Raw genomic sequence first — 14395 nt, forward strand, 5'->3', positions numbered from 1 at the left:
CCTCCATCTTCCTTTCTTTCCTCTCTCTCTCTCCCCTCTCTCTTTCTGCGCCGCTATCCCCCACCCCTTCTTAATTAAACCTCTTGCACGTGGAACTGTCTAAGCCTGGCGTCTGCAGATGCGTCCTGCCGTGACTCAAACCCATCACACATAAATGCTATTTTAAAACCACATGGTCTATAAAATGTCCTAATTTGTATTGTGGGCAACACCTTGGTCCTTCACTTACGGCCTGGTACAGGTATTGAGTTTAGCTCCAGTCTCCCTGGATCTAAACAGCCGTGTAAGATCCCAGTGGGCACATGTGCCTCACGCCCTTTCCCTGTCTCTACATTATAAACAAAGCCATGGGGAACCTTTTCCCATAGCTGGGTTTGTACAGGGAAGAGAAGATCTGTAGGATGAATTTCAGGAAGCAATGCAGCTAGGTTAAAGGGTGCGTGTGGCTACCTGTGGGGAAGGCTCATGAGTCTTGGGAAAGGCCACATCCTGCCCCTTCCCTGACGTGCTGTAACCAACCAACCATCTTGCTTTTCAAGCTGCACTGAGAAGAATCTCAAATGAACTTCAGCACTTTCACTGAGGACTTTTTAGTATCCATGTCCATAACCAGAGTGACACATTCCTGGCTATGGAAAGAACTCTGAACAACTTCTAAACCTAGTCTCTGTAGCTGAACAAGGGGCCTGATGGCCTGTGGCTGTCCCTCTCTGCCCACTCCCAGTTTCTCTCACTTAAAGCTTTTCTTTGATTGTTCTGTTCTGATTCTGGCCCGCTTGGTAGACTTCCAGTCAGCACGGTGGAGGGCCAAGGGAGAAGGAAATAGGAGAGTACTAGGTTCCACCCCATGCAGTGTCCTGGACCTTCAGAATGGGTCCACAGATCCGCAGGAAGTAGGGGAGGGGAAGGAGGCACAGTTTGTGACAGTGATTCCCGGTCTTGCTCCCCTCCCCTTGCTCCCCTCCTATTTGTCTTAGCTGTGAGTATTTTAAAGAACAATTCCCACAGTGACGGCCTTGGTCATGTAATGGCTCCCTTGTTCCCAAAGGCTAAAGTAAGATTTACTTGCAAGCTGAGACTCTCGGAATGATTTCATGCCAAGATTCACACCATCCGTGTTCCTTTAAACAAACTTCTTGGTGGATAAATTTTCGTCTCTAACTGAGAATTCTGCTTACTGTCTTGGAAGGCCTGCCCAGCTCTGCTTTCAAACCAGCATTTCCCAGACCTTCTGGAGCAGTTGGAGTCCTCCAGAAACAGAGCACTGGTCTCAGAGTTATCAGATCCAACACCACTTTCAAATATTGCCATTAATTAGGGAGCATGTTTGAATGTGGCCATTCATTAGTAAAACGAGCAACATATGTCTTCTATAATTTTTAACTGGTCTCTAATCCTCCTGACCTTATCATTTACAATCTGTAGCAAGGCACTAGACTCTGTAAAAATGATTATACCACGCCAGTAAAAATGTGAAATCCAAGCCATATGGCAATTTGATCCAAATTTGTCCCATATGCCTGTGGGCATCCTTATGCTCTCTAGCACAGTAGGGGAGGTAAATGTCTCCCCTTCCAGAACACCTGGGCCCAGCCCTCGGCGATTTGGGGGTGGGATCAGTTTCAGAAAGGGTCCAATCATGCTGGAGGCACCCTGCAAGCACACTGTAGATGGTGTTCTTTTCTACTTCATCAAATAAGCAATAAATCAACCCAAAGTGCATATTAAACTGGCCTTTCTGATGTACTCCTGTAATCCCAGAGCCTGGGAGGTAAGAGGATTATGAGTTTAAGGATAGTCTAGGCAATATAGTGAAAAAACCCATCTTGGGGGAAAAAAAGATACATATTAAACCTTGAGTGGGCATTGCACAGTCTCACAGGTAAAGCTGGGAATGAGACACCCATCCTAGCCTCTTGCCTCTAGGCCTGAGCAAGGCCATCAGTGTGTTCTGCTTGTGTCCCCCTCCTGCTGGCGACGGAACCCAGAACCCAGGGTCTCACCCACCCAAGGCAAGAGCTCGGCTCCCCATCAGCACTATCTCCTTCTTATGCCTATGACTGCTGACAAACTTGTCCACACTAAACAGTTTTCACCCACCTCCTCTTAGGTAGCCAAGGTTTTAATATTGTCGTTATTACTATCATCATCATTATTATTATCGTTATTATCTTATACATTTTCATCTCCCCAGGAATGGGAATCATGGTTACTTATGGGTACTCAGAATCAGAGAGGCTTACAACTGGGGTGGAGGGGCAGTCCTCAGGAAGAATGGGTGAGCCATGGAACAGCTGTGCACTGTGGGTAGAACTTGATCATGTACCCGGCTGGGTAGTTCTGTGTGCAAGACTGTAGTAATCATAGGAGGGAGAGGGGAGAGAGAGGGCATGGAAGGTCACGGGAGATTGCACATGGCATTGGCTTTTTGCCCTCCACCTTTTTTCAAGCTGCATGCTGCCAACTTTACATTTCGATTAGATGGGCTGTGGGCACTTCAAATCTCACAGTCTTTGCAGGGTGAACAGGTAGGAGGAACTAGAAGAATCTCCTCATGTGAGCAAGTTTTTGACACTGTTATCTACAACGCTCGTGCTTGATAACCATGCAACAGATCCCGTAACACACACCTCACCATACTTTTACGAAAGTTTACGAATTGTTTTGGGTTGCTTTCGTGGCTGCCATGGACCAGGCTAAATATCCCTGGAATGGAGAGGCAGGAAGACAGCAGTGTTGTCTAGAGGTCAGAAGGGAGGGGTAAGCCCGGGAACCAGGACTTTGGTCAGGGGCAGCCTTGGTCCAGATGAGCCACACTCAGGTTATGCTCATAGGAATGGTGGGTGAAGGTTCACGGGAACCGGAAATGATTTGCTAACAGAAAAAGGTAAGGGTGAGTGCTTGAAGGTGTAGGGAGGGGCAGGCAGAGACAAGTGGTAAGACCCAGAGAGAAAGTCAAGGGCACAGAAATCCAGACACTCTTAAAGGACCATGGCTTGTAAAGAAAGAAGACAAAAATCCCAGGACAACTGTCTCCTGATGAGAAGGCTGTCTGAAGGAGATCCTGCTTTGTCCTTGATCTTCTTAAGGGAGGAGATTGACGCCAGCTGAGGACCCCTTCCAGTGAGGGGGAAGTGGGAACCTCAGAAACCCAGAGCGGCCACAGTCTCTCACAGTCCCTCTGTGAGGCACGAATCGGAGGCAAGCCTTAGGGATGCAACATTGGCATTCCCTGCAGTCTGAGCGTGGTCCCCAGCTCAGAGTGCCGGCCTCTGCCGGGAGCTTGTGAGAAGAGCGGATATTCAGTGCCCTCTGACCCTGGAAGTTCTACACCAGGATCCCAGTTTTATTATGACCTTGGGAAAGGCAAGCGCACATGGCAGGTGAGAGGCCCTGCTGTAGTTCAGTCATCCTCAAGTCCCTGGTGTGTACTGTATGCCAGGTGTCCCGAGGGTCTACAGAGGGGGATGATAAACAGTGTTGCTTGCTCTTCTCGGAAGCCCTTCCACCCACCCCTCCCTCATCCCAAAGCCCTCTTTCCATAGGCATTTATTTGTTCAGCGCGTTTGGTGTGTGAATCCCCTCCTCCATTCTCTGACGTCATGGAGTCCATGCTCTGCTAGCCACACCCACATTATCTAATGTCCGGAATACTGAGCGTCAGTACTAGGACGAGGTGGTGAACAGAGAGACGGCCCTGGGTTTGTAGGACACAGTATTGCTGCTCTCAGATAGCACCCAATCAATCTCTAGGAACCGTGCGAGTGCTGGGGCAGAAGGACAGCATTTCTTACTATGATTAGATTTTGAATGTGCCGGGGAGATGGTGCCTCCCTCATTTGGTTCCTCAGAGCAGGATAAATGCAATACCATACTGTATGGCTGTAGATGGCTGGGCAGGGTGGAACACCCGCCCGGTAGCTAATTAGGGCCCAGGGAAGGGCACGGGGCAGAGACTCAATTAAGACCTTAGATTTAGATGCTAGGATACATTACTAACCAAACCGACTTGGGATGGCTAAGAGTTGGTATGATTTTGTATCGCTTTCGTAATAAAGGGACGCAGTCTAGACTAAAGCTATGCAGCCAAAAGAGCAACCATTTTAAATGTTCTAGTGGCTTCATTAAAAGAGGGCGAGCCTAATTGTAATGCTGACTTCGCCAAATATATTCAAAGGACGCGGTTAACACTCCTGTGATGGGGAGGCTGTAAGAGCCTTAATTCCAGCTACTCAAGAGGCTGAGGTAGGGATGGCTGTAAGTTCAAGGCTAGCCTGGGCAAATTAGTGAGGCCTTCTCTAGAAAAAGAAAGAGAAAAGTGGGCTGGGATGTGGGAGGTTTGCCTTACATGCTCCAGGCTCTCTGTACAATCTCTAGTACTGAAAACAAAGAAACTATCAACCAAGAAGTATTTAATGAATCAAATTATTTGAATGAAATATTTTTCTCTATCCCCCTTTCTTTCTCTCTCTTTCTCTCCCTGCCTTTCTTTCTTCCCTTCCTTCCTTCCTTCCTTCCTTCCTTCCTTTCCTCCTTTCTTTTCTTTCTTTCAAAGTCCCACATGTCTCAGGCTGACCTTGAGCTAACTATGTAGCAGAGGCTAACCCTGCACTTTCGATCCTCCGGCCTCTATCTCTTGGGTGCTGGGCTTGTAGGCTTGTTCATGACACGTAGGTTTTGCTTTATTTTATTTTAGACAGAGTCTCACTGTGTAGCTTAGCTTCCTGAATGCTTGGATTAAAGGTGTAAACATCTGGCCCCAGTGCTCTGATCCTGGTGTTAGGGATTAGACCCCTAGCTTTGTGTAAGGATTCTACCAACTGAACTACATCCCTAGCTGGTTCCATTTTAAAGAAAGTATTGCAGGGTATAGAAAATAAATCAGTCTAGTTACAGGAACTGAGGTGTAGTAATACTACCATGAAAGCAAGAGACTTTGCTGGCTACACACACACAGACGCAGGCACAGGCACACGCACATGAGGAACTGCTCCCAGAACACACGAGCATCCCTCCTGACTCTGAGCACCTGTTTGCTTGGAGTACCTGGAGTTCTTTCCTGCCCACACCCTTCGTCAGATCTTATACCAAGGTCAGATAAACATCTAGCCATCAAGTCTAGGGCGGACAGCTGTTCAGGGTGCCCCACTGCCAACGATAGTATCACCCTTGTGATGCGCTGGATTTAATATGTGTAAGGCAGTGAAGATCTACATAGTCACAGTAATTTCGACTCAGAATTACTGCCTTTTCTCCATTTAGTTTCAGGTAAAGACCTTTGCTTTCTAGAGAAAAAGCTTTGTTCTCAGCAGCAGGACTTCCAGTCTTGACACTTCAGATAAATCAGGATTTAGTACATGGAGGGGGTGGAGAGGTTGAAGAAAAGGGATGGAGTATGTGTGATGTAATTATATCTTAATTTAAGAATTCAATGGAAAAGTCAGGGCTGTGATTTGTATTCCACTTGGAGAGATGAGGCTGGAATGAACCAGAACTGTCCCCAGCCCTTTCCATGAGCTTGTCACTGTGTCACGTGGTCATGTGGCAGTGTTCTCAGACCTGGGAACTCTTCTAGCTGGTGTGTGGCAGGGGTTGGGGGCATCAAAGCTGGGGGACCCGAGGTATTTATTCCCCTGGAATCTCTCTGCAGGAAGCAAACACAAAGCATCCCTTGGGCCTCTAGGAGGAGACTCCCAGCTGTAGCTGTTTAATAAAGGGTGGGACCTCCTTGTTCTATCTCCCCGATAAGCATCTCTCCCTCGCCTGCAGACAATGCAGAAATCAGGGCACACTTAGGGAGCTGATTCCCACAGAGGCCCATCACCATGCTGGAAGACTCCTCTGGAAGCCTGTTAGGACAAGATAAAGCTTGCCCGAGGGTCACGAGGAGGGAAGGAAGCCAAATACCAGTGACCTGCAAAAAATGCCCCCTGTTATCTCCCAGTACCATTCCCTCCTTGCAAGTGTCACACTAAAGTATGAACTAAATCCTAGCCTTCTAAGACTCCCTTCCCGCCCCCTCATACATGCCTAAGTCTTTTTTTCCCTTCCGATTTTACTGTTTTGCTAAGGGACTGGAAACAAAGTAATTAACTGACAGCTAAAGAGCAAGAGGTCCAGAGGTTCAGAGCCACTGAGATAACTGTGGTGAGTGAAATGCCATCCGAGTTAGTGTCTCCCAACTAACAGCTTTTTGATCCTGTTGTATAAAGGTAAAAATTGGGCCGTGCTCACTACTGAGTAGTCCTGTCCTTCTTTGGTTGGGGCATAACCTGCTTCGGCTCTCGAGGCCCCAAGGGAGGAGTAGACTTCTCTAGGTGGCTCAGTCTAGATGCTACACTTGCATCCCGGCCCTGAGCCCTGCTACACAGTTAATGTAACCCAGTCTGCGGTTCTCAGTGTGTGGACCCCGCTTAGACAAACTCCCTTCTATTTATTATTCTTCGTATTTGCTGCGATCAACTACCTGACCAGAAGCAACTTCAGAGAGAAAGGGTTTGTTTTGGCTTATAGTCTGAGGGCAGACAGGTCATCATAGAGGGGCAGGCATGGCTGCACTGTGCTCAGGAAGTTGAAAGAAGACACGGGGGTTTGTGAGGTGATACAATCGGAAGACCCGCCCTTAGCACCTCACTTCCTTTAAGCAACGCTCCCTCCCCCAAGCCCCTGGAAATACCTCTCTCCTTTGGAAACTGTACTTCTGCCCCACCTTGGAAAGAAGTTAAGAATATGCTTTGAGGGCACTTAAAACTATGTACTCAATCTGTTTCCCTACTGTGTACTCAGTTCATTTAAATGTAACCTATCCTTAACAAAACAAAATAAATACCTCCAACTCCTGCTCTAATTCAACGTTACAAGCTTTGACCTTAAACTATATTACCTGTCTTTTCCTTGGGACCCTTTCATATCCATGACTCAGAACAGTGTGTGTGTGTGTGTGTGTGTGTGTGTGTGTGTGTGTGTGTGAGAGAGAGAGAGAGAGAGAGAGAGAGAGAGAGATTAAATATAATTTCTTATAAAAACCAGTTGAGAGCAACCATCATAAATTTGGAAACAACATATGGGTTTGGGTTGATAACTTCTGTTTCCAGTTTTGAGTGATGTTCTGGCTTAGGAAAGTAGTGACTTCCCTTACAGACCTCTGGAAAAAGATTCTCTAACACCAAAGTAGCATGTCTCTCCCCACGTCCTGTTTTAATGTGCTGTTGCATAAACACAAGGAAGCCCCTTTGCACGGGAGGTCATGAGAGCAGTGGGCAAAACAAGTGTGGCATGCTCTTGGTTTAAATGGCACAAGATGACGTTTCTGTTCTTTAAAGTGTCACTGCCACAGAGATATACCCCTAAGTTTCCACAGCCTTCTAGGCCATCATCACCAGATGGGTGTTCAAACCACAACAGTCCCTGAACCTCAGGGGCTTGATGTGTCTCCTACATTTCTGCTAGATTCAAGTCCCCTGATGCTCTCTCCTGAGGGCTGCCAGGAGGGCTAGCCCCTGGGGAGGTGTTTACTAAGTTTTCCTAAAGGAAGAAGAGAGAGGTGGACTCAGGCCTGGCCTCCACAGCAGAGGTGACACTGGGGGTCACTAGGGAAGATGAGATCAAGTGAGTGAGGACAGGAGAGTCCTCCAAAGGGAGCCAAGGAGGTGCGTGTTCAGGAGCTTCATGGGATCCTGCATGCATTGTCCTCCCAATGACCCCAAAGACACCTGCACATTTTAATTAGGGTTTAACATTAAGCTGTCATACTATTAGGATGTCCTTGTGTGTTAGCACCCATCATGATACACATTCCCAGACAATTCTGTCTGGAAATGTACAGAAGTGTATCATGGTATCTATCACTCACTGGATGATACTCTCAGTCCATATCTGTCTTGGAGAGGCTCTGTTTCTGAAAGCTGTGACACGTGTTCATGTAAGTCACCACATGGTGACTTATTGTCACAGAGACACTCCAGCTCTTCCCCAAATACAAACTCCTTACAAGAGTGCACGGCTGTAAATACTGGGGAGAAATTCCAGCCAGAACGTATGGAGTCTTAAAACACATTGGATTGATTCCTCTCTTGTGGGGGGTGGTCTTGATGCACACTTATTAGTTTCTATTCCCACTGAAGGTGGGAAGATGGGCTAAGTGATAAGAAGTGACCCTTGACCATCCCTGCCAGGTACAGGGGGCCATTTAGTCTGAATACTGAGTTATACCTCCAAACATCTCATGGGTATTTATTACAAGCCAAGAACAAACAAAAATGGGCAAGGCAGGCTTGGTCATGTAATGACAGATTCACAGTTGGATCTGGGCTAAACTCACTGGGTACCATTAGCTATCATGTGCTCAGATACCTGTGTCTCAAGAGTGCCAGCGGCAGCAGCTAGTGAGTCTCTTGACTTAGAAGTGGCTCTCTTGCTGGCCCCTGGAGGCTGTAGATGGGATATCAAACCCATAAGTATGCATGGCCACATGGGCTCCTGTGCGTTATTCTTCTCTGGGCAAGTTTAAGACGGGGATGGAGAGTCAGGGTACCATTCCTGACCAGAGTGGCTGTTGAAACACCAAGTGAACAAGTGGAATCTGAGTCTCTTTAATTCTGAAAAAATATGTGTATCTTGTCTTAGTCAGGCATATGCCTTTAATCCCAGGAACAGTAAAGACAGGTGGATCTCTGAGTTTGTTAGTCTGGTCTACAGAGCAAGTTCCTAGATAGTCCAGCTAGGGCTACATAGAAAAACTCTGTCTCAAAAAACAAGACATGATGATGATGGTGATGACGGTGGTGGTGGTGATGGCGGTGATGATGATGATGATGATAAAAACATATCTTATATGAGCTCAGCTCTGGGAACCTACCTACTAATAGTGGAGGAAATGAGTGCCTGAGATAGCCCTCATGTCCTCTTATTTTTGTTATTCCTCTGTAGAGACCAGTGGATCACAATGAGCCAGTGGCTTGCAGCCATGCAGCAGGCCTCTACTAGCGCGTGTCAAATATTTTACTCCAAACCATCCAACATGTAAGACTTCCCAGATCTTCTCTTGGAGAGAAGCAGTCAGCTCAGCAAGTTGAACCCTTCCCACTGCTGGGGTCTCCTGCCTTGGGAGGGACTCTTGTCCTTTTGAACAGGGCTGGATATTACCCGACACACCACAACAAAGCTGTCTCTTAGTCAGCACTAGCCCAAAGGAAATGTAGGCTCAAGGCAGTGCAGGGCGGGTAAGACACATCCTAACTCCTTTCACCCGGCAGTCTTGGCTCTACTCTGGCAAAGCATATTTGGTTGCTTAATTACATATCAGTAAAGTGGGCTGCAATTTGCAAGTCTGTGATTCTTTCCAGACAGTGAATTATGATATCAACAGATCATACCATCCCTGGGAGTAGCCACCGAGACGAGGAGGAGGAATTCCATAGGGGCACATATGGCCCCCTCCCTCTGGCTGTCAGACAACGGAGCCCAAGAAACAATCTCATAGGCTGAGGTGCTGCTGCCAGCTGGAGGGGCTACCTGTCGCTCAGACAGACTCCATAGGGTTCTGGCAATGTGTCAGATCACCCTGTAAGAGAGACCGCAGCTGAGCTGGGTGGGGTCGTATTATTGACAAGGATTGCAAATAAAACCATTTGGCCTCCATTTAAATCCAGATCTCATGTTAGCACTGGAACACGGACTAAGGGATGTCACCGAACCTCTCTATCCCTCTTTCCATTGTGTCTGCATTGAGCAAATATCTATTTTCAATATCTCATTATTAATTTGCCTCTTTCACTCCCAGTGAGGACGGAGGCTGAGCCTGACTCTTAGGGCTTGGAAAGGTGGCTGGCACTGTTGAAGTGCTGGCACTGCCTTCCAGATTCTCTGTGGCTTTTAGACATTTGTGTGGATTGTCCAACCTGGGGCTTGTCACTCTTTGTTACTTTATTTACTCAAGACTTAAAATATAAATATGAAGTCATGAAAATGGAGCTTAAAAGGAAAGTAATTTTCTAAGAATTATGCCAATTGTAGCTATTAGTGGTTCATAACTATGGATATGTATGGGCAAGAAATGGAACTTGTAATAAATGAGGCGCGAGGGGCCCAGGAAGGGACCACATCATACTGTTCTGCCAGAGGGTCTGTGCTCACTTGCGGTCTGAGAGGCCATGGAGTGGGACAGAGGTGGCTTCCTTCTAAGATGATGTTATTGTAAGAGGGACTTTTTAATAACAGCTTGACAAGAAAAGGGAAAGGCTCATTTTTCTTCCTAGTGAAAAATAAAATCAGAAATGTAAAAATTAGGCCATAGGATAATGACCACCATTCTGCAAGATGAATTACTTCGGCAAATTATGGCACATCCTCATTATGGACTGCTATTAATCATAGCCTTGTGGAAATGTAAACTTGTATGTGATATTATCAAGGGGGAGGGAAAGAGGGTGGTTAAAACCTATACAGTACAAAGTCCATCCTATAAAAAGTGTGGTGTGTGTGTGTGCGCGTGTGCGCGCGTGAGAGAGAGCCAGTGAGAGAGAGTGAGAGAGAAAGAATGAGAGAGAGAGAGAGAGAGAGAGAGCCAGTGCAGATGTAAAATGTCCAACATGCTCTTAGAGCAATGTCAAAAGCCTATACTCTGGCTGTGGAGTTGGTCGATGTCTCTATTTTGCTTTTCACTTCTCTACACTTTTGACTCTGCTTGATAAGCACAGTTGCCTTCGTAATAACAAAACCTCCTGCTTTTGATGAAGGTGTTACAGATGAATCCTTCAGCTGGTTCTCAGGCCCAGAATGGCTGAGGGCAGCTGGCCACATGTATGTGAGCTTCAGGTCAGTGACCCTGGGAGTAACACAGAGTACAAAGCACAGAGAATGCAGGGAAGGAAGGAGAAAGGAAGGAGATGGGGGTGAGGGGGTGGAATGCTTGGTGCAAACGTCTGCAAGATACACTTTGTAACTATGTAGCATTGCTTGAAATCATACTTGGATGTTAAAGACAGACCTGGAGCTGCTGTGTGCAATAAAAGCTCTTTCCATTGCTTTATGAAATGAAATGTTAGGGGCTGGGGATGTAACTCCATTGGTAGAATGCTGGGCTACCTCGGGAAAGCCTTCTATAGCTTTGATCCTTGGCAATGGATCAACTTAGCGTTGTTGAATATGTCTGTAATCCTAGGATTCGGGGAGATAGGAAAGAGAATCAGAAGTTTGAGTAAGTTCTAGACTATCCTGTGTCTAGACACAGTACTCTGTGTCAAAGTGAATGCATGAATGAATGAATGGAAAATAAACAAATAAAATACTAGAAAATGACTGAAGGAATCTTACCCAGAATGGGATAGCCTTTGCTCACTTACATTTGGCCCTAAGAATCAGGTGTTGCGCACACAAGTCCTATAGATGGAGGGTGGAGGAAGCCTGCCTTTCAAATTCTGTGGTTGGGAAGACTCTTTAGTAGTGCGAGCATTTTGGACAGACGATTTGAGACTGTTTGGTTCTGAAGTGTTCTCTTCTGTTCTAGCATATAATAGCCATATGGCTCTCAGAGTAGGATCTTCAAGTTTAAATTACCAAATGGCACACACATATGTAGTATGCTGATACTATATAGCACAGAGATAAATGCCATCCAGGAGGGACCCGTAGCTCTTTCCAAAGGCACCGATGAGTGGCTTTTGCCGTGGGGGGGGGGGGGGGGGGGGGGGGGGGGACGACGACAACAACAAGCTCAAAGTGGAAGCGTGCTCCTGCTGGATATTTTTAAGCTACCAGACGATGTGATGGAGTCACATGTGTCTGTCACTGTAACAATGAGAGCAAGCCCTAAATATGTTGCTTTGCAATACATGACCACCTATAGAAGACACATTTAAAGCACTGGTTATGGAGGTGGGTGAGTCTATAAAGTCCTTGCCAATAAGTTCAATTACTGAACTTATTGCACACACAAAGCCACTGCACTTTTAATCCCAGGACAAAGGAGACAGAGACAGGCAGAGTTTTGGTGCCTGCTGGCCAGCGTGAGCCTTGCCTTATTGGGGAGACGCCGAGCCAAGGAAAGCTCCTGTCTCAAAAAAGCAAGGTCAGCACCCAGCAATGGGGCCCAACACTGTTCTGTGATTTCGGTATGCGCGCACACACACACACACACACACACACATACATGAACACATACACACTTGCACATATCAAATCAAATTCCCATTAGAAACCACATGAGGCCAGCCTAGTTCTTTGCAGTCTGGTTACCACGATGCCCCACTTCCGGTACCAGGTATGGCTATGGGAGCCTTGTGCAGATATCTTGCCTTCCTTCACTACTAAGATTTTCCCAGCAGCCTCTGATCAATAGAACTGCTACGTGTCTATATGAATCTAAGTAGCAGATCCATTCTCATAAAGTTTACCACGTCCTGCCTCTCAGCTGAGAAGCAGAACCGAAAAAAAAAAATAACCACCTATTTTGTGAGCATTTGCCACGGGGAGATTAAATTCTGTCTTATATGTGTTACAAATAAGAGAGTTAAGCTGGGCATCCATGACCTTTTTCTCTTTCCCGAGTCAGGATGGAGAATATCTTAGGTGCAGGATCTGGGCGTGCTGTGATCTGGGTCTGTGGCTTGGCACACCAGTGTCTGCTGCCCTTGGAGGGAAAGATGACGAAGATGCTGGCACCTGGCATGCGCAGATAAGCAGCATGGGGCAACCAGACGGATGGCGTTGAGTTGGGGGCGGTAGGAGTGGGCCTCAGCTGGTGGTCTTGTTCCAGAAGAGGCAGCAGCTGTGTTGTTCTCTTCCGGCCTGTGTGTGGTAGCCGCAGCTAGTGCGGCTGTAATTTAAGCCCTGCCCTCACCTACCACACTCTGGTCATTTCTCGGTCCGGGATGAGAAGTCACACTGCGAGTAGCTGTGCTCAGCGTTCTGCGAAGATTAGGGTCCCCTAGATCAACTGCAAGTGGGCTGCAGTTGTTTGAGCCCTCCAGCCGGCACTGCCAGCTCCCGACTGCCTAGCTCCTGGCTCTCAACTGTGGGCCATACGGAACATTATGAGGAAGCAGATGGGGGTGGGGGCACTGTACAGAAGGTGGAGAAAGAAATCAGCAGAGAGGATCCGGTGCTGATGGGGAGGGGTAAGGACGGGAACCACTGGCAGCCGTCTTAAGCACTGAGAGAACGTTTAATCCTCAGAAGGATTTGAAAGCCCCTGAAACAAACAATGCGGACTTACCACCCACTCAGGATGGCAGGAAGCGATGTGTTGGGCTGAGGATGTTTACCCGTCCGGACCGTAAAGCAGAGGCCCATCCTGATGCTGTTTCTGTCAGGGACACAGGCTGGTGCTCACTCCCCTACCTTACTTTATTGTGCTGGGCAATAGATGCTGAAGCAACGATACAAACCAGGTGACTTTTCCAGGACACCTGTAAGTTCTGGTCTCATTGTGAGGCAAAATTTATTTTCTCTGATGAGACCCCCCTCCTTCAGAGAATCTGGGTACCATGGTGATAACAGTTGAGTGGACCAACAGGGTGGCTCCTACACTCCTTTATCCCGTGCATAGTTATGAAGCCTCAACTATGCCTGTCTCTGACTTTAGCAGGAGACTGAACGGGGAGCAGACAGTTGTCCCTTGGCTTCTCAATGTGTACCCTAGGGGCCGAGTGGAATCCTGGCTGTTTGACTCTTTTTATTGATTTTTATTTATTTTACGTGTATGGATCTTTTGCCCACATACATGTCTTTGTACCACAGGAGTGCCTGGTGCCTGCGGAGGCTACAGGAGGATGCCAAATCCCTAGAACTGGAGTTAACACGTGGCTGTGAGCTGTCTCGTGGGTGCTAGAAATTGAACCCAGGTCCTCTGGAAGAGCAGTCAGCTCTCTCAACCCACCCAGCCATCTCTCTAGCCCCAAGTGTGACTTCTCTGGGAGCTATAGGAACCTTTCCCAATCCTTACACAACACCAATGGGAAGGGAGTCTGTGTATGAGATCGGAAGTACCTTACTGATTTACCTATGGAAATTGTTGAGTTTCTGGACAGCGGCCTCCAAGGCATAGTATGGAAGGTTCACTTATAAACTCCCTGTTCGACTGCTGAGCTTCTGCTCCCATATCCCCTGCCTGCCTTTCATCAAGCGATTTAAGATTGACATATACATGTGCAACAGGGCAGGGAAGGGTTTAGCAAGCTACTGGTTCATCAACTAAAGCTAGTGGAGGCATCACAAAGGTCCAGTCGCCTTGCTTTGGGGGATCGAACCCAGAGTGGGGTGCTACAGTAAGACCCGAGGGAGAAGAGGGAACTTGAGGGGTTCAGGGCAGGAAGGAGGATGAGTAGCTGGGGGTGGGCATCCGGGTGACATCAGACTGGGAAGGGAACAAGTGGGAGGGTCTCAAGGCTGCCTGTAG

General features: G+C 47.4%; 1 protein-coding gene across 4 annotated transcripts in view; it reads right to left on the reverse strand.

Moving 5' to 3' along the window:
- The window catches only part of Prkn (parkin RBR E3 ubiquitin protein ligase), a 1238651-nt gene that overhangs the window by 68326 nt on the left and 1155930 nt on the right, over positions 1–14395 (reverse strand). The gene's annotated exons all lie outside the window — the stretch shown is intronic.

Source organism: Mastomys coucha, unplaced genomic scaffold, assembly GCF_008632895.1.
Source record: "Mastomys coucha isolate ucsf_1 unplaced genomic scaffold, UCSF_Mcou_1 pScaffold5, whole genome shotgun sequence".
In the NCBI taxonomy this organism is placed as follows: Eukaryota; Metazoa; Chordata; class Mammalia; order Rodentia; family Muridae; genus Mastomys; species Mastomys coucha.